This window comes from Salmo trutta, chromosome 29 (assembly GCF_901001165.1).
Source record: "Salmo trutta chromosome 29, fSalTru1.1, whole genome shotgun sequence".
Lineage (NCBI taxonomy): Eukaryota > Metazoa > Chordata > Actinopteri > Salmoniformes > Salmonidae > Salmo > Salmo trutta.
Genome location: NC_042985.1, coordinates 29,300,055 through 29,321,235, shown reverse-complemented (window position 1 = coordinate 29,321,235; position 21,181 = coordinate 29,300,055). Strand labels below are relative to the sequence as shown.

The window sequence follows — 21,181 nt, the reverse complement described above, 5'->3', positions numbered from 1 at the left end:
AGATTACAGTACAGAGCCTGCTTTATGTTGATAGGCTTTATATCTCCTGCTACGAGAACACACAGGCATGCAGGCACACACACGGACACAGACACGCACACACGCACACTGAATATCAGACTGTTTTCCTACCTACAGTACCTTGGGTGTTGTTGCTGGCAATTCAGTTTCAAGTCATGCAACAACATACTCTCATTTAGTAAACTGAGCTCTTTGAGAAACATCAATAATTCATAAACATTTTTATATCAGGTAAACACTGAAGCCTACAAATTTCACTCCACCCTCCACTGGTCTGACTGCATTCATACAAACAAGTAATGAGTACTGGGTCAAGTAAGGCACTGGCCACCAATACCTACAACTACTAAGCTACTTATCTCAGTCAGCTACTTATCATTCTCACTCCAAGATCTGTAACCAGCTTTAATTATGTAGTACAATAATGTAAGCTGCTTAGCAGATGCTTTTATCCAAAGTGACTTATTGTGCAGTGAGTACTTACATGTGTACTATGTGTTTGTGGTCCCAGCAGGATTTGAACCCATGACCTCTGCATAGCTAGCCCCCCACTCTAAACATCAGTCATGGAGAGGAGGGCAGCATCTGGACAGTCTACATTCTCCAGCTGTGCATATTCTCCATATTCTCTGTACAAAGTCTGCCTTATCAATCAAGTCAGGCAACTGAGGCTATGAATATAAACACGATCTAAACCTGTGGTTCCAACTTCCAACCTAGCACAACATACATAGAGAGGTAAGAGTGTCATGTCTCTTTGTCCACTGTTTCTCCAGTAAAGCATCAATATTGCAGTGCAGTTCATGTCTTATTTGATCCTGTTGCACGCGGATAGGTCCCACACGTCCGCTTTCGTTGTTTGATTGCATTGCTTTGTTTGCTATCCATACCTGTCAGTCACCGTGGAGACCAGAGAAACACAGACCATCACAAGCTAAGGGCAGAGGCAGGTGGCTTCAGCAGTTCATTCAACATCACAGTGGCTGTCACCTGCAGCCTCTAGTTCCATAAAGCCACCTAGCAGGTGAGATGAAATGCAGTATTAATGTTTCCTGTTCCGTGAGGGCGGACAGGGATAGATTACTACTCATGTGTTGTCCTCTGCCTGGGCCCAGCTGTACATAGGTACGAGGAATGAGATAAGAGTATATTCATATATAGTTTATTATGGAGTCATCTCAGATGTGTTCTATATACAATGAAAACACGGGTTGCTTGTCTTGACCTTCTTGAGAAAGTCTTTATGTTGCTTCAATGTGAAATAAAGGTATCAAATTGAATTGTCTGCAGCTTGAGTGTTTTCCACTTGTTAGTCAGTTTTTCTTTGTTCTCAACGTGTACTCTGTTTTCATTGGAGGGCCTGTTGTCCGAACTTCTGGCAGTCTCTATGGGGGTGCCACAGGGTTCAAGTCTCGGGCCGACTCTTTTCTCTGTATACATCAATGATGTTGCTCTTGTTGCTGGTGATTCTCTGATCCACCTCTACGCAGACGACACCATTCTGTATACTTTTGGCCCTTCTTTGGACACTGTGTTAACAAACCTCCAGACGAGCTTCAATGCCATACAACACTCCTTCTGTGGCCTCCAACTGCTCTTAAATGCAAGTAAAACTAAATGCATGCTCTTCAACCGATCGCTGCCCCCACCTGCCCGCCCATCTAGCATCACTACTCTGGACGGTTCTGACTTATGAATATGTGGACAACTATAAATACCTAGGTGTCTGGCTAGACTGTAAACTCTCCTTCCAGACTCACATTAAGCATCTCCAATCCAAAATTAAATCTAGAATCGGCTTCCTATTTCGCAACAAAGCATCCTTCACTCATGTTGCCAAACATACCCTTGTAAAACTGACTATCCTACCGGTCCTTGAATTCGGCGATGTCATTTACAAAATAGCCTCCAACACCCTACTCAGCTAATTGGATGTAGTCTATCACAATGCCATCCATTTTGTCACCAAAGCCCCATATACTACCCACCACTGCGACCTGTATGCTCTTGTTGGCTGGCCCTCGCTTCATATTCGTCGCTAAACCCACTGGCTCCAGGTCATCTATAAATCATTGCTATTTAAAGCCCCACCTTCTCTGAGCCCACTGGTCACCATAGCAGCACCCACCTGTAGCACGCGCTCCAGCAGGTATATTTCACTGGTCACCCCCAAAGCCAACTCCTCCTTTGGCTGCCTTTCCTTCCAGTTCTCTACTGCCAGTGACTGGAACAAATTGCAAAAATCACTGAAGCTGGAGACTTATATCTCCCTCACTAACTTTAAGCATCAGCTGTCAGAACAGCTTACCGATCATTGCACCTGTACAGTACACAGCCCATCAGTAAATAGCCCACCCAACTACCTCATCCCCATATTATTTATTTTTTTGCTCCTTTGCACCCCACTATCTCTACTTGCACATTCATCTTCTGCACATCTATCACTCCAGTGTTTAATTGCTAAATTGTAATTATTTTGCCACTATGGCCTATTTATTGCCTTACCTCCCTAATCTTACTATATTTGCACACACTGTATATAGATTTTTCTATTGTGTTATTGACTGTATGTTTGTTTATCCCATGTGTAACTCTGGGTTGTTTGTGTCGCACTGCTTTGCTTTATCTTGGCCAGGTCGCAGTTGTAAATAAGAACTTGTTCTCAACTGGCCTACCTTGTTTAAATAAAGGTGAAATGTAAAAAATTGGGCTACATCATTGTGCCAATACATTATTTTAGCTGGACCGTCTGAGATGCACATCGTTCTTACCCAATGAATCATTGCTGGGCCCTCGATGTCCATCTCTCAGTTCGCCTCTCAGCCCTGTCAATCTTTTATCCCATTTGACCTGATGGCTTATTCACATTTTTGAAGGCCAGCTGGTTAATGGGGGTCTATATTTAGATACTGCTCTGATTATGGTTATTAATCATGTTCTCACCACTATCTGTGAGGTTCAATATCCTCCAAAGGCACACAATGTTCTAATAACAAAATCTTCTCCCATCTTCAATAAGGCTCCTCTCTTGAAGATTTGCATGAGAAATCTCCCTCACAGTCAAATATTATTCCTGAGCCTCTCTGCAATCTAAAATGCTTCAGATGTTTGCTTTTTGAAGTGATAATCCCATACGTTAGACCTAAGTAGAACACTAGGACTACCTGATGGGATGGCCTACTTTTTCTTAGGGGTATTAGGGTGCTTCTCAAACACCCTCGAAAATCATATAGGCCTATCATATGAAAGGAGTACATATCATAACACAGTGTTATTTTAAGGTAGAATCCACAGGGTGACTCACTTATGGGGGTGGCTCTCCATTTGCTTGTGTGACGTTGTGCAGGTTTGACTCTCCCTCTGCGGCAGCTCATCCTCCCCCAGCATCACTCTCAGTTCTAGTTTTGTCTTATGATCCCATTGCATCTCATTGGTCACTCACTCACTCACTCACTCAGTCACTCAGTCGCTCACTCAGTCAGTCACTCACTCACTCACTCACTCACTCACTCACTCACTCACTCACTCACTCACTCACTCACTTTCAATTCAAAGGGCTTTATTGGCATGGGAAACATGTTTACATTGCCAAAGCAAGTGAAATGGATAAACAAAAGTGAAATAAACAATACAAAGTGAACAGTAAACATTACACTCACACAAGTACCAAAAGAATAAAGACATTTCAAATATCATATAATGTCTATATACAGTGTTGTAGGGATGTGCAACTACAAAAGGGAAAATAAATGCATATGGGTTTACAGTGGTGTTTGTTCTTCACTGGTTGCCCTTTTCTTGTGGCAACAGGTCACACATTTGCTGCTGTGATTGCACACTGTGCTATTTCACACAATAGATATGGGAGTTTATCAAAATTGGATTTGTTTTCGAATTCTTTGTGGGTCTGTGTAATCTGAGGGAAATATGTGTCTCTAATATGGTCATACATTTGGCAGGAGGTTAGGGAGTGCAGCTCAGTTTCCACCTCATTTGTGGGCAGTGTGCACATAGCCTGTCTTCTCTTGAGAGCCAGGTCTGCCTCCGGCAAACTATCTCAATAGCAATGCTCACTGAGTCTGTACAGAGTCAAAGCTTTCCTTAATTTTGGGTCAGTCACAGTGGTCAGGTATTCTGCCACTCTGTATTCTCTGTTCAGGGTCTAAAAGAATTCTAGTTTCCTCAGTTTTTTTGTTAATTCTTTCCAATGTGTCAAGTAATTATATTTTTTTCTCATGATTTGGTTGGGTCTAATTGGGTTTCTGTCCTGGGGCTCTGTTTGAGTTTGTGAACAGAGCCCCAGGACCATCTTGCTTAGGGGACTCTTCTCCAGGTTCATCTCTCTGTAGGTGATAGCTTTGTTATGGAAGGTTTGGGAATCGCTTCCTTTTAGGTGGCTGTAGAATTTAACATCTGTTTTCTGGATTTTGATAATGAGCGTGTATCGGCCTAATTCTGATCTGCATGCATTATTTGGTGTTTTACGTTGTACACAGAGGATATATTTGTGAATTCTTAGTTGGTGAGCAGACCCCGGACCTCACAACCATAAAGGGCAATGGGTTCTATAACTGATTCAAGATTTGTTTTGCCAGATCGTAATTGGCATATCAGACTTTATGTTCCTTTTGGTGGCATTGAAGGCCCTTCTTGCCTTGTCTCTCAGATCGTTCACAGCTTTGTGGAAGTTACCTGTGGTGCTGAGGTTTAGGCCGAGGTATGTATATTTTTGTTGTGTTCTCTAGGGCAACGGTGTCCAGATGGAATTTGTATTTGTGGTCCTGGCAACTGGACCTTTTTTGGAACACCATTATTTTTGTCTTACTGAGATTTACTGTCAGGGCCCAGGTCTGACAGAATCTGTGCAGAAGATTTAAATGCTGCTGTAGGCCATCCTTGGTTGGGGACAGAAGCACCAGATCATCAGTAGACCGTAGACATTTGACTTCAGATTCTAGTCGGTTGAGGCCAGGTGCTGCAGACTGTTCTAGTGCCCTCGCCAATTCGTTGATATACATGTTGAAGAGGGTGGGGCTTAAGCTGCATCCCTGTCTCACCCCACGGCCCTGTGGAAAGAAATGGGTGTCTTCTTTGCCAGTTTTAACCCCACACTTGTTGTTTGTGTACATGGATTTTATAATGTTGTGTTTTTTTCCCCCAACACCACGCTCCATCAATTTATACAGCAGACCCAAATTGAGTCAAAAGCTTTTTTGAAGTCAACAAAGCATGAAAATACTTTGCCTTTGTTTTGGTTTGTTTGTTTGTCAATAAGGGTGTGCAGGGTGAATACGTGGTCTGTCGTACGGTAATTTGGTAAAAAGCCAATTTGACATTTGCTCAGTACATTGTTTTCACTGAGGAAATGTACAAGTTTGCTGTTAATAATAATGCAGAGGATTTTCCCAAGGTTGCTCTTGACTCATATCCCACGGTAGTTATTGGGCTCAAATTTGTCTCCACTTTTGTGGATTGGGGTTATCAGTCCTTGGTTCTAAATATTGGGGAGATACTAGAGCTATGATGTTAAAGAGTTTAAGTATAACCAATTGAAATTTGTGGTCTGTATATTTTATCATTTCATGTAGGATACCATCAACACCACAGGCCTTTTTGGGTTGGAGGGTTTGTACTTTGATCTGCAGTTCATTCAATGTATTTGGAGAATCCAGTGGGTTCTGGAAGTCTTTAATAGCTGATTCTAAGATTTGTAATTGATCATGTATATGTTTTTGCTGTTTGTTCTTTGTTATAGAGCCCAAAAGATTGGAGAAGTGGTTTATCCAAAGCTGATTTCTGATGTTCTGTTCCATCTTTTTCCGTAGTGTATTTCTGTACTGTTTTAGTGATTCACCATAGTTGTCACACCCTGATCTGTTTCACCTGTTCCTGTTATTGTCTCCACCCCCTCCAGGTGTCGCTTATTTACCCCAGTGTATTTATCCCTGTTTCCTTCTCTCTGTGCCAGTTCGTCTTGTATGTTTCTAAGTCAACCAGCGGTTTTCCCATTCTCCTGCTTTTTGCATTCTTCTTTTTCCTAGTCCTCCTGGTTTTGACCCTTTCCTGTTTCTGGACTTCGTACCCGCCTGCCTGACCATTCTGCCTGCCACTCTGTACCTACATGACTCTGATCTGGTTTTGACCTTTTTGCCTGTCCACAACCATTCTCTTGCCTACCCCTTTGGATTAATAAACATTGTAAGACTCTAATCATCTGCCTCCTGTGTCTGCATTTGGGTCTCGCCTTGTGCCTTGATAATAGTGAAGGTGTGGACTCAGGTTCTCTATGTTTTTGGTTGGATAGGTTTCTCAATTTCTTTCTTAGGGTTTTGTATTCTTCATCAAACCATTTATCATTGTCGCTCATTTGATTAGATTTGAAACGGAAGCTGAAATGTCAAATATACTGTCTAGGCTTTCTACTGCCAAGTTTACACCTTCACTATTACAGTGAAATGTTTTGCCCAGGAAGTTGTCTAAAATGGATTGAATTTGTTGTTGCCTAATTGTTTTTTGGTAGGTTTCTAGACTACTTAACTTCCATCTATAGCATTTCTTAATATTGTGCAGTTCCTTTGGCTTTGATGCCTCCTGATTGAGTATTGCTTTGTTCAGGCAGACTATGATTTTGTTGTTATCTCATAGGGGTGTTCGTTGGCTGACTGTGAACGTTCACTTACTCACTCACACTTTCTTACCCTCTTTACATATCAGATGACAGCAGCAGTGTCACTGTAAAACTTCAATGTAGTCAATTATTTAGATGTCTCTCTATTGACTGATCATCGTGCCACTAGACGTGTACCAGGCATCTATTCTCCCAGGCACATGTAACACAGAGGATGATATATTACCTATTGAACCCTCCTAAGTATGTTACTCATTTCCACAGGATTCAGTCAGCATACATATCTCCCTGTCAGTTGTTTCTCAGCTGTGTGGTTTACAGGCTGGCACATTTTTGGGGAGCATTGGGAAATGTGGTATCTGTGTTTCTGAAGAGCTGAAATGAAAAGTACAGTGGTCCATTTGAATATAACCTTCTCCAAGTAGTCCCCGGCTCTTAGATGTACTCAGCATCTATCTTTGGATAGAGAACATTGACCTGGCTTGAGTGACCTGAGTGTAACTCTTGGCTGATGCTACCATATGTCTGTGTATTTCTGTGGGAGCTCCTGATGCAGCTGTGATGGTCCACAGCCCAGCCTCCCCACTCAGCCTGACAGAGTCAATAGCCACTGACAAATGAAAGTTTACAGGCAGCTCAGATCTCTCTCTCTTCTGTTCTGTTCCGCCTCCTTGCCTGTCCTCTAATGCACGGCTGGTATGTGTCACCATATTTACACACCATACGGGGGTCAAAGCTCTGCTCATCTCTTTGAACCTGCTAATGGACTAGCTAGCTTTGCATAATCTCCATCACTTGTTTTTTACTCTCTCTCTCTCATACTCATATCAACAAAATTATCATTATGTTGGTCATGCCCCACCTTGAGCACAATTTTATTTATTCAGAAGCGCAATTATCAAAGTCAGAATTGCCATTGGGTTGGTTAAATTCATGTTGATTGTCTTGCAAGACAGACATTGTGCTGAAGTGAATCACCCTCTTCCCCTCATTCTCTTTCAGCTTCATTTGCTGTAATGCATTTTTATGATGGCAACAGTCCCTGACAGACAGTCCAGGTAAACTGCACTGTGTCTTTTTAAATATCAGGTCAAATCGTCAGTCTTTACCGCCAGTCTGTACACACTCACAGCAGAGTTACAGCACCACCACCAGCCTATCTGAGATGTTAGCTTTGTTCTGGGGATGCAGGAAAAGGATTTAGTGTAATAGATGCTCTTATGGAAAGCTGTAGAGGGCCAATATGGAGTGTCTCAAGGGGCTTTTCTAGGAAATGGGCTCCAGCTTCTGCAGTTTTGGGGCATTAGAAAAATGAGAAATGTGACCCTGTTGTTTTGTCTCAGTCATATCGCTGTTATTGTTATTGGGGTCTTCAAACGTTGTTGATATCAAAAGCCATTAAAAGAGAGAGTGTAGTACTTTCCATTCCCTTGAGACTGAGATCTCTTCACCCTAATGTCAACCTATTTCCTTCCCTGGGTGTACTTCTGTTGGAATGTAGGCTGGAGTGAGGAATGGAGTGTTCATGACTCTGGTGTTGCTGAGACATGTGGACCATCCCCTCCCAGCCCCTCCCATCAGTCCCCACGTGGGTGTGAGGCTGACAGGATAAGCAGCATCAGAACTGACACAAGTTTAGAAGGCTTTCAAGCCCCTTTAGAATTAAGTTAGCTTTTTGGTTGAGTCCAAATCCTGTACCTAACCAATATCTGACAAATTATGTAACATTATATGGGGGTGGAAAACATTTGGTTTTTGGAATGTTTGAGTCTGTGAGGGTGGCCACGGGGGGTTAGGGATTGCTTACTCTGGTCTGTGATCTTATTAATTATATATTGATTTCTCACTTGTGTTTTCAATGTCCTGGCTGACCGATTCTCAGCAGTCTTTAGTATATTATCAATACCTTGTTTGTCTTTTAATTGCATATTGATTCAGTGCATTTAATGAGGCTGTTAGTCTTATTTTCTTTAGGCAAAACCACCAGTTAGACTGAAAGTAGACAATTGCAGTCTTCATTTTTCTTCCAAGGTAAATTAAAGCATTGATAACCTTCCTGGTAGAGAAATATTATTGGAGTCTATCTGGGAGAACAACAACAAGTTGATTCTTAACACTATGAAACAGCCCCTATTTGATGCTGCCGGTAGATATTTGAGACATTTGCTATATTCCCTCATTTTCCTGTCTCAAAGTTCCAGAGAACTATGTGTTGAAAACATTTGTGTTGAGATTTCATGTGCCACCCAGGCTTCTTGGGTACCTCTACCACCTATCCAGACAGCCCAGCAGTATTCAATGGGCCTCACCCCTGGGAAACTATCAAGGCAACGTGCTTCTCATCCCAGTTTTGTGTTCCAAGGAGAGACTGAAAGAATAAAAGAAAAAAAAGAGAATTCTGAGACCCCATCTAAAGACTAAGAGAGACAGCGAGTTCTCAGTAATCACCCAGCCGTGAATGATAAATAAGTCATTTCCTTGCGGGTTTGTCAACGCACGGGAGCGGATCCCTGAGACTCCATAGAAGTGTCGTTTTTGGAGGGAAAATTAGTTGCTGAGGATAATGGATGTGTGAAGTGTGATCTGGGAGACGGGGGATGTCCGGGCCGCTCGGTGGCTGATGCCTCGCCACTAGTGACCATAACAACAGGCTCATTACACACACAGCACAGGCTAAACTTTTATCTTATGACTTGCACAGCAGATAGGTGATTTCACTAGTCCTGCTTAATTTACCACCAACTACCACAGGCCACCCATTAGATAGAAACACCTAGGTTTGAAAATGTGTTTTAAAAAAATGATGTAGCTTGCTGAACATGTATATCTGATGGCATGTCATGTGTAGATTACCAAGTAGGTGTGCAGTTGATAAGTGTTTTAAACCACTGAACGCCCTCTGTTACACTCATTTACAAATGAAATGGGCTCCAATGATGTTACAAAAGCCAGCATTTACAGCAGCTTATACAGATGCGCAATAAAAGATTAGCCACTGGTATGGTAACATTGAGAATGAAAGTGTCTTGCTGTAAGACAGTGTACTGCTTATGCAGTGAGGAAACATACCCTGTCAATTAATCCCTGGCAACTCAGGAACCTCTCAGAGGAACATAGCCAGTAGCTTTTTAGGACTATCGACTTTACTTCCCAGAATTGCTAGAGACTCTGGAACGGAGAATGGAAACCTGTTTTGTGGTTGAGTAAAGGCATTATTTCTGTGAAAGTTTGAGATGAACCAGGCACCTTTTCTTGATGACCTGTGTCTAACTGCTGAACCTCACCGACCGGAGAGTATTTCCTCAGTAGGCTATTAAATCTCAGGTTCCTACAGAGAGAGAGAGAGAGAGAGAGAGAGAGAGAGAGAGAGACTTTGACTTTTTGTCTTTCTTTACTGAAACATTCTCATTTAATTTAAAACTCACCCCCCCTTAAAAATAAAAAACCAAAATATATCCTGTACTGCATACATGAACCATACTCACCTTTCCATCTACCACATGATACAAACCAACATCACAATACCCAAAACAATACCCACTCCTACAACCGTATATCTAAAACATCTTCCCTAGCTATACAGACAGCCCCCCCAACACATCATATCTCCTCAAACATCTCCACACTTGTTATCATTTTATAGAACTCAAACTCAACCCTAAGGCGCACAGAGACAATCCCATTAAACAATAGTAAAGGGTCTGTTATCCCCCCACCTTTGACCCTGTTCCTCCTTGTTAGCCAAATAGCTAACTTTTCCTGAGCAAACAGAAAATTCAACAAAACACATTTGGCCTTCTCCTTACACGAATACCTGTATCCCATTATAAACATCCCAACAGTAATAACCTCCCCCAACCTCTCACACAGACATTCCAACAGAGACATTAATGGAATTAACCTGGTGCACACAGAAAACACATGAATCACAGTTTCTTTCATTTTACAGAAAGGACTCCCCTGCCCGACTCCCGGTTCAACCCGTGCCAACCAGCTGTTAGTGGCCAGGGCTCCATGAAGAACCCTCCACTGGAGGTCCCCTGACCTCTTTGGTACTGGGGGTGTGTAGAGCCCCCTCCATCTAAAACCCACCATACTCTCTGCCCCACATACCCCCTGCCACTGATGTGCCCTCACTCCTGTTAGGCTCCTAATGTTCCTAACCTTAACGGAGAGGTTGTAGAGGGCTTTACCTCCCACCCCTTCAAACTCCCCCAGGCTCGGAGTGTTAAAATCTAACAAGTCCTCCAGACCCCCTTGCCAGTCTCCAGTCTCTGCCGTCACCTGCAGTGGCGGAAACATTGGTTGCCCCTCTCCCTTTGGCCGCTCAAACATCCCCCTTACCGGCTCAGACAGTGCCTCCTGGACCTCCTCCAGGAATCTCTCCAGCAGCCTAAGAGACGTTATTCCTGTTTGTTGTGCCAAGACTTCCGGGGTTTTCCACCCATCCTCTCCCAGCAGTCTCAGGTCACCCAGCCTTTGTAAACCCCCTGCCATCAGTTGCCTCTGCAGGGTGGCCACTGAACCGATCTCAAAGGGATGGCTGGGTTGTGGAAGATAGGCTCCTCCCACACCCACAGCCCAGGTTCCACACCCCCTTCTCGTGTGTGCCTTAGCAGCTGCCAGGCCCTCAGCATTGCAGAGTAAAAATCTGAGAGACCTGCTGCACTCAGCCTCTCCAGCTTCATGAGGAACAGCTGCCGGTCCAACCCTAATCCGCCAGCTCTCCTCAGCAGCGAGCATGCTGGTTCCCTCCAGCCAACATCAGTATGGTGCAGCAGTCTTTGCACCGCCTTTAGCGGGAAGGCAGCCATCCTGCTCTCCAGTACCACCAGGCCCTGTCCTCCTTCGTGGACGGTCATGTAAAACACTGCCGCCCTCAGCCAGTGATGGCCCGACCAGAAGAAGTCCACCAGCTTGCGTTGCAGGTCTGTGAGCAGACCGGCGGGGGGGTTGAGGACAGCCAGTTTATGCCACAGGGAAGATGCCATCAGGTTGTTAATTATCAGCACCCTCCCTCTATATGACACTTGGGACAGGAGCCACCTCCACCTGGCCAGTCTTGACACCACTGCCTGTGACAGCCCCTCCCAGTTCTTCCTGACCCACTTCTCCGAGCCCAGGTACACCCCCAACACTTTAAGCCCTTCACAACCCCACTGCAAACCCCCTGGAAGCAGAGGAGGAGCCTTATCCCCCCATAACAGAGCTTTGCTTTTGCCCCAGTTTACCCTCATACACCGTCAGACTGGTTTCTAGTGCCTGCATATCTTGACCATCCCTGACCATCACAGAAACATAATCTGCATTTGCTGACACTGCCATTCCTGTCACCACTTCCATGCCTGTCCAGCACACTCTGTGCAGTCTACGGCGTAGCAGTCCTAAAAAAGGCTCAATGGCTAGTGTGTATAACTGCCCAGATAGAGGGCATCCTTGTCAAATGCCCCGTCTCACCCAGACTGGCCTACTGAGCCCCCCTCCCACCTTAACCATACATGACGCCCCAGCATACAACAGCTTCACACAGGTCAAAAAGCTCTTCCCAAACCCAAACACAGACATCACATTAAACAGATACTCATGGTTCACTCTATCAAAAGCCTTCTCTTGATCTAAAGAGACCAGTCCAAAATTCACATTAGAACCTCTCGACAAGTCCAACATGTCCCGAATTAAGAACAAGTTGTCCATGATTGAGCATCCCGGTACACAATATGTTTGGTCCTTATGTACTATCGAGTCCAAATGGGACTTCAGTCTGTTAGAGAGGACCTTGTCAAATATCTTGTAGTCTGCACAGAGTAATGACACAGGCCTCCAGTTCTTAAGTTCACACAATTCCCCTTTTTTGGGCAGGAGAGTCAGAGCCACCCGATGGCAGCTCATCGGCAACTCTCCTACCCCGACGCATTCACGCAACACACAAAAAAAGTCCTGTCCAATTATTCCCCAGAATTTTTTATAAAACTCCAATGGGAGTCCATCAACCCCCAGTGCACGACCGGGGGACATCTGGGTTACGGCCTCTGCCAGTTCATGGGACAACAGAGGAATGTCCATTTCATCTCTCTGTGCCAGAGAGAGCTTAGGGAGTCCTGCAAACAAGACCTGAGCACACATAGGATCACACACTTCTGCCCTATACAATTCAGTATAAAACTCCATAGTCCGCTCCCGCATCTCACCCACTACAGAGGTCACCCGCCCATCAGACAGTCTTAGACAATGCATACCCTTGGCTTCACTGCTCTGTCTTTCCAAACCAAAGAAGAAGGAGCTGGGAGCATCCATCTCCTTGAGCATGGAGAACCTAGCTCTTACAAGTGCTCCCTTTGCTTTAACCTGGAATAAACTGCCCCGGTCCCTACGTAATTCGGCTAAATTAGCCTGGAGGCCTACATTGCTTTGCCCCACCATCTCTACCTCCATCTCACTAATACAACGCTCGAGTTCCCCCAATACTCTCCTAGCCTCTGAGGATGAGAGAGCTGTTTACTGTTGACATAAAAGCCGAATTTGGACTTTCCCCACATCCCACCATTGACTCAGAGACTCATACTCCTCTCTTCGCTGCCCCCACCTTTCCCAAAAGGTCTGGAAACCTGAGCAAAAAGTGGCATCTTGTAAGAGCTTTACATTGAACTTCCTATAGGATGCCTGCCGGGGCCCTGGTGAAATAGACAGCCGAGCCATGGTTATGTGATGATCCGAAAACCCCCTCGGGAGAATGGTAACGCCCAACAGCCTATTGCTCTGATTCCTAGACATGTAAAATCGATCAAGTCGGGCTGCACTCACCCTAGCCCCAAAAACCTTCACCCATGTATATTGTCTTGTGTTTGGATGTTTAGTTCTCCAAACATCCACTAAGTCGAACTGATTAATGATGTCCCTTAACACTCCCACTGACACTGAATTAGGCTCTTCCCCATTTCTGTCTTTTGTAAAATCCATTGTACAGTTCCAGTCCCCTCCAGGGTCTCTTCAGGCGCTACCTGTGAGAGTTCCTGTCTAAGACTCCCAAATAGAACCCCTCTTTCCCTCCCTGTATTAGGTGCATACACATTTATAAAGACAAAACCCATGTTGTTAATTTCTGCTTTAACAACAAGCTGCCTACCCCTACACACCTCCTTTGAGGAGCAAATTTTTACAGACAGACCCGGTGCAAAAAGGACTGCCACCCCTGCACTAAGATTTGTCCCATGGCTCAACACACTTGCCCCTTTCCACCAGAGCCCCCAATCGACTTCATTCAACACATCACTATGTGTCTCCTGCAGAAACAACACCTGTACCTTTTTTGATTTTACATATTCACCCAACACACTCCTCTTTCCCGCATCTCTGGCGCCATTTATATTGAGCAACTCTACCCGAAGAGTCTCCATAAGAAGTGGGAGAAAAGCCAGCAGAGAAATAGACCAATAGCAATAGCCCCAGTGTCAGAAAGAAAATATACATCTAAACAGTGTCTGAAGGTAAACCTTTACACACTGTTGTGACCCACTTCCTCAACCTAAACCGTTTCCTGGGTGAGAGGACACCATGCCCCTCATTTTTCATAGAATGTTGTACTGATCTTACAAACGTTCTTGGATCAGAAAAAAAAGCCTCAAGATTAACTTTTTTCCCCTTGGTCTCATTCAGGAACCTTGTCAGTTCTCTCAACGTGTACTTAGACCCCTCTGCTTGACTGGCTGTCAGCTCCGGGCCCATTGAAGAGGAGTCTGAAAAAAATACCTCCTAAACAAATATTGCATTAACCCTCCAACATAGAAAATAACATGTAAAGATAAGAATCAAGAAAGTTAGTTAGGACAGAGCCCTCCACACCAAACACTCAAACTCCAAAAAACTCCCAGCATGCGAGAGAGAGAGAGAGAGAGAGAGAGAGAGAGAGAGAGAGAGAGAGAGAGAGAGAGAGAGAGAGAGAGAGAGAGAGAGAGAGAGAGAGAGAGAGAGAGAGAGAGAGAGAGAGAGAGAGCTTTGAGGCAGGGAGCTTCAGTGCTGAATGGAACCAAAACAATCCCAACAACACCTAAAAACCACAACAATACACTCTTAGAAGAAAAGGTTCCAACGAAGTTCTTTGGCTGTCCCCAAATGAGAACCCTTTTTGGGCTCCAGGTAGAACCCTTTCGGGTTCCATGTAGAACCCTTTCCTCCGAGGATTCTACATGGAACCCGAAAAGGTTCTACCTGGAACCAAAAAGGGTTATTCAAAGGGTTCTCCAATGAGGACAGCCGAATAACCCTTTTAGTTTCAAAATAGCACCTTTTTATCTAAGAGTGTACATGACAAAGGGTAAAGACGACATGGCAAAGAGAATAGCCGACTACGCCAGCTGATTGATAAAAAGTTGTTGGTAACCTGAGTAAAACCTATTTCTATACTGTTTATGTGTGGGTGCCCGTTGCCTGAAAACACATGCACACACATTTATTCCGCTTTCCTCACTGCAAACTAGGTCTAGTTTTACTGGGGAACAGCCATCTCAGCCATAACTTGCAGCATTTATTAGACGTGAGCAGTAAAGGCTACAGAGCTCCAGGCAGTTCTCACCAGTGACTGAGCTTTGCCTCAGACGCACATCTCTCTCTGAATACTGACTAGGGGCTGCTGTAATTCTAGGCCTGTTCCACCCAGTCGGAGGATACCTGAATATTTTCTATGTCAGCACTCTGAGTTTCATAGTTACAGTTTACAATTGTACCCATTTATCTATTACAAGTGCTTTTCCATAGAGGAGACCAAGCATAGAAAGTGTCAGAAGCTGTATATATAATGAACCTGCAGAGAATCCTTTCATGTAATTACATCACGTATTCCACCTATTATAGCTAATTACAGCAGCAGACATTCTGGATTTTACTAAAGGTAATACTTAGCTTCAGTTCAAGGACTGTGTGTGACTTTACATAATAATAACCCATGGTAAAGTATGTGAGGAAAAGAACAAGATGAAGACCACAAATGTGTGTTGACTGGCTTGACCTTCACACAAGACAGTTAGACAGACCGTTACATAGAGAGAAGGACACAAACATGTCCTCTTCCCCCAGGAGCTAATCTATGTGACAGATAGTTCCCCATACTATAGTTCTGTGAGACCATTGTCTGAACCTCTACTATTAAACACTAGAACAGTCCTTAAGGGAGGGAGAGAGAGAGAGAGAGAGAGAGAGAAGAGAGAAAGAGATAGAGCCTATTTGCTTGTTTGTTTGTTTATCCTGCACCAACTAACCTCATGATTATATCCATATAGTATGCCCTCCATAGGGAGCATAGACCCTTTACTGTACTCACTCAGTAGAATACTCCACTGCCTTCGAGAGCAGAGCCAGCCTGCTGTCCGGAGGACACAACCCCCGTCCTCTCTGAGTGAGCACAATTAGCACTCAGTGATATCAATTATCCCCAAGGGAGCTATCCATGCACAATATATTTAATTGAACTAAATGAAATAAAGGGATAAATTAAATGGGAGTAATACAGAGCATCCCAGAAAAAACAGTTCAATCATACACTATTATAAAGGCACAGTTGTTTGCTTTTGAACATTCATCAGATAATGGGTCGAGGCATCGGGGACAGAGTGGGGGAATTATACGGCCACTCTCTCTGACAATGGCCTGTGTTTCTGTCTGCATGTTAATTAGCTCTCTTTCTCTATGTGTCAGACTGTACCTGGTCCGCTGCGCTTCCTTCAGCCCGGCCTGCTCTCTCCACTCTACTGACAGACCATCACAAAGGTCATGACCTTTCCAGACAGGGCACTGGCATGTTGTTTCACTGCTACACTGTGAGTTGACCGCACTGCACCTGCTCGGAGTGCACAGACCTACATGGACACACACAAACAGACACAAACACACATACACACCCACACACACACAGATTTGCACACAGGTGCACGCATGGTAACACATCCACACATTTTCACGCTCGAATACACTCGGCATTGAATACACTCGGCCTGCTGCCCTGGCCACCACCCTGCTTCCACCTCTCCCTCCCTTTGAGCTCCTCATGCTTTCTTAGTCTCACACCACTAGCCCTCACCACTCTAGCTACACAGCTGTCTGATATACCCATATTTACACCTACACTCCTCTCAACATAGTATCACATTTCTCTGTGTGTGTGTGTGTGTGTGTATGTGTGTGTTTTTCTTTATTTTGACTATTTTCTACGTTGTAGAATTATAGTGAAGACATCGAAAGTATGAAATAACACATAAGGAATCATGTAGTAACCAAAAAAGTGTTGAACCAATCAAAATATATTTTAGATTTTAGATTCTTCAAGGTAGCCACCCTTTGCCTTGATGACAGCTTTGCACACTCTTGGCATTCTCTCAACCAGCTTCATGAGGTAGTCACCTGGAATGCTTGAAGGAGTTACCACATATGCTGAGCACTTGTTGGCTGCTTTTCCTTCACTCTGCGGTCCAACTCATCCCAAACCATCTCAATTTGGTTGAGGTTGGGTGATTGTGGAGGCCAGGTCATCTGATGCAGGACTCCATCACTCTCCTTCTTGGTCAAATAGCCCTTACACAGCCTGGATGTGTGTTTTGGGTCATTGTCCTGTTGAAAAACAAATCATAGTCCCACTAAGCGCAAACCAGATGGGATAGCGTATCGCCGAAGAATGCTGTGGTAGCCATGCTGGTTAAGTGTACCTTGAATGCTAAATAAATCACTGACAGTGTCACCAGCAAAACACCCCCACACCATCACACCTCCTCCTCCATGCTTCACGGTGGGATCCACACATGCGGAGATCATCCGTTCACCTACTCTGCGTCTCACAAGGACACGGCGGTTGGAAACAAAATCTCAAATTTGGACTCCAGACCAAAGGACAGATTTCCACCGGTCTAATGTCCATTGCTCATATTTCTTGGCCCAAGCAAGTTTCTTCTTATTATTGGTGTCCTTTAGTTGTGGTTTCTTTGCAGCAATTTGACCATGAAGGCGTGATTCACGCAGTCTCCTCTGAACATTTGATGTTGAGATGTGTCTGTTTGTCACGCCCTGACCTGTGAGAGACATTTTATTTCCTCTAGTTTGGTTTCGGTCAGGGTGTGACATGGGGTGGGCATTCTATGTTTTCTATTTCTTTGTGTTTAGCCGAGTATGGTTCCTAATCTGAGGCAGCTGTCTATCGTTGTCTCTGATTGGGAATCATACTTAGGCAGCCCTTTTTCCCTCCTTCAGTTGTGGGATCTTGTTTTTGTACAGCTCAGTGAAAGCCTGCAGAACGTGACGTTCGTTTTCCTTTGTTTGTTATTTTTGTTCTGAGTATAAATAAAATTTAATCATGAGCACTTACCACGCTGCACCTTGGTCTCCTCTCTACGACGTGCGTCACACTGTTACTTGAACTCTGTGAAGCATTTATTTGGGTTGCAATTTCTGAGGCTGGTAATTCTAATGAACTTATCCTCTGCAGCAGAGGTAAATCTGGGCCTTCCTTCCTGTGGCAGTCCTCATGAGAGCCAGTTTCATCATAGCGCTTGATGGTTTTTGCGACTGCACTTGAAGAAACTTTCAAAGTTCTTGACATTTTCCGTATTGACTGACCTTCATGTCTTAAAGTAATGATGGACTGTCCTTTCTCTTTGCTTATTTGAGCTGTTCTTGCCATAATATGGACTTGGTCTTTTACCAAATAGGGCTATTGTCTGTATACCACCCATACCTGGTCACAACACAACTGATTGGCTGAAATGCATTAAGAAGGAAAGAAATTCCACAAATTAACTTTTAGCCTTCCCCGTAGCTCAGTTGGTAGAGCATGGTGTTTGCAACACCAGGGTTGTGGGTTTGATTCCCACGGGGGGCCAAGTACGAAGAAAAAAAAAAATGTACGAAATGAAAATGAAATGTATGCATTCACTACTGTAAGTCGCTCTGGATAAGAGCGTCTGCTAAATGACTAAAATGTAAAATGTAAATGTAAACAAGTCACACCTGTTAATTGACATTAATTCCAGGTGACTACCTCATGAAGCTGGTTGAGAGAATGATTTGTTTTAACACTTCTATATCTGTTATTTCATAGTTTTGATGTCTTCCCTATTATTCTATAATGTAGAAGATAGTAAAAATAAAGAAAAACCCTTGAATGAGTAGGTGTGTCCAAACTTTTGACTGGTACTGTACATTGTCCACTTCTGAGTCTAGTGTGAGTTCCTGTTCATCAGTGATGGGGTCATTGTACGAAGAGCTCCATTTAAAAGACTGATAAAAGACTTTAGTGAACAGCAGAGGATGAGCGGATGTCTATTAGAATGAATATTGACCTGTGAGTCATTCAGGACAGTCATCAGCTAAATTAGTTAATGTAGACCTACTATAAGCCTTAATTTATATGCTGAGAATGATGTACATTTTCCTTGGTACAAATGATTTAGTTAATGGTTTGTCCTTATTATAGAACATTTATGTTCTGCTTTTATTCCAGTTCAGTGCACTACCACCTGCTACTTGTCTCAAACATCAAGTTTAATGACTCTATCATTATTATTATTATTATTATTATTCAACACATGCAAAATAGCAACGGTCATCAAACTTGCTAAAAGGTTTTAAACACAATTCTAATAAATGCAACAGTTGGAAAATGGATGAAGATACTCCAAACGTTTTGAATTGTTATATACCATCAGATATTGACTGAATATACATGTTTTTACTGGCATGGACAAATAATTAATAGAGTTCATGGATTTTAGTGGAAATTCAGTTATTAAATGTATTGCAAAATGTCAACAACAAAACATTTTAGAATGCACTCATATAAAAAATGTATTATTGTATTAGGTATTTATATATATATATATATATAAGGGGTCTGAATACTTTCCGAATGCACTGTATAATTTTCTTGATGTAAACACAATACATACATATACATTTGTTACGTTACAGCCTTATTCTAAAATGAACAAAAAATAACAATAATTCTCATCACAATACCCCAAAAAACTGAAATACCTTTTCAGATCCTTTGCTATGAGACTCAAAATTGAGCTCAGGTACATCCTGTTTCTGTTGATCATCCCTGAGATGTTTCTACAACTTGACTGGAGTCCACCTTTGGTAAATTCAATTGATTGGACATGATTTGGAAAGGAAAACACCTGTCTATAGAACATCTAACAGTTGACAGTGCAAAAACCAAGCCATGAGGTAAAAGGAATTGTCCAAAAGGTATCTGAAGGACTCTCAGACCTTAAGAAAAAAGATTATTTGGTCTGATGAAACCAAGATTGAACTCTTTGGCCCGAATGCCAAGCATCACATCTGGAGGAAACCTGGCACCATCCCTATAGTGAAGCATGGTGGTGGCAGCATCATGCTGTGGGGATGTTTTTCAGCAGCAAGGACTGGGAGACTAGTCAGGATCGAGGGAAAGACGAACGGAGCAAAGTACAGAGAGATCCTCGACGAAAACCTTCTCCAGAGCACTCAGGACCTCTGACTGGAGCGAAGGTTCACCTTCCAACAGGACAGCGACCCTAAGCGCACAGCAAAGACAACGCAGGAGTGGCTTCGGGACGAGTCTCTGAATGTCCTTGAGTGGCCCAGCCAGAACCCCGACTTGAACCCAATCTAACATCTCTGGAGAGACCTGAAAATAACTGTGCAGCGACGCTCCCCAACCAACCTGACAGAGCTTGAGAGGATCTGCAGAGAAGAATGGGAGAAACTCCCCAAATACAGGTGTGCCAAGTTGGTAGGATCATACCCAAGAAGACTCACGGCTGTAATCACTGCCAAAGGTGCTTCAACAAAGTACTGAGTAAAAGGTCTGAATATTTTATATTTCAGTTTTACATTTTTAATACATTTGCAAACATTTCTAAAAATCTGTTTTTGCTTTGTCATTAGTGGGTATTATGTGTAGGTTGATGAGGGAAAAAACGATGCAATACATTTTAGAATAAGGTTGTAACGTAACAAAATGTGGAAAAAGTCAAGGGGTCTGAATACTTTCCAAATGCACTGTATGAGCCTCGTTTGCATAAACATACCAATGTATTTGCATATATAAATAATTTAACATAATGGGGGTGAACAAGGCTTCAACCACCAAACACTTGCTCTGTCTACCCTACCAGCACTCAATTGCGCTATCAAGACTGCCTCATTAATTACTGTTGTTGTCAGGTTCTCTTGGATAGTTCAACAAGTGTGTCAATAGCAGGATACCCTCAGATAAAAAAATCGAAACGCTTGGCACTAGATTACACCTATCTAAACATACTTTACATTGTTTGCAAGATCATACATAATATTATTATCATCCGAGTGTTCATTTTATAAAGTTGATTTCGTTTCAGCGCATCTAATTTGTAAACAGTTCAATTGTATTAAATTATTACTTTTTTCAATTCCACAAAACATGAACACACATCAAAACAAAGTGATCTTTCTTGTGACGTGAGCGTTGAAACAGTGCGTTAAATCCCGTACTAAGCTTTAGCGTTCTTATAAATGCAATGGAAAGCCAAC

General features: G+C 43.3%; 1 long non-coding RNA gene across 1 annotated transcript; it reads left to right on the top strand.

Annotated features, from left to right (window-relative positions):
- The first annotated feature begins 543 nt into the window (after positions 1-543).
- On the top strand, positions 544-1,301 carry LOC115167337 (uncharacterized). Its single transcript, XR_003870475.1, has 2 exons — positions 544-759; positions 919-1,301. It is a non-coding gene; the product is annotated as an uncharacterized LOC115167337 (long non-coding RNA).
- The last annotated feature ends 19,880 nt before the right edge of the window (positions 1,302-21,181 follow it).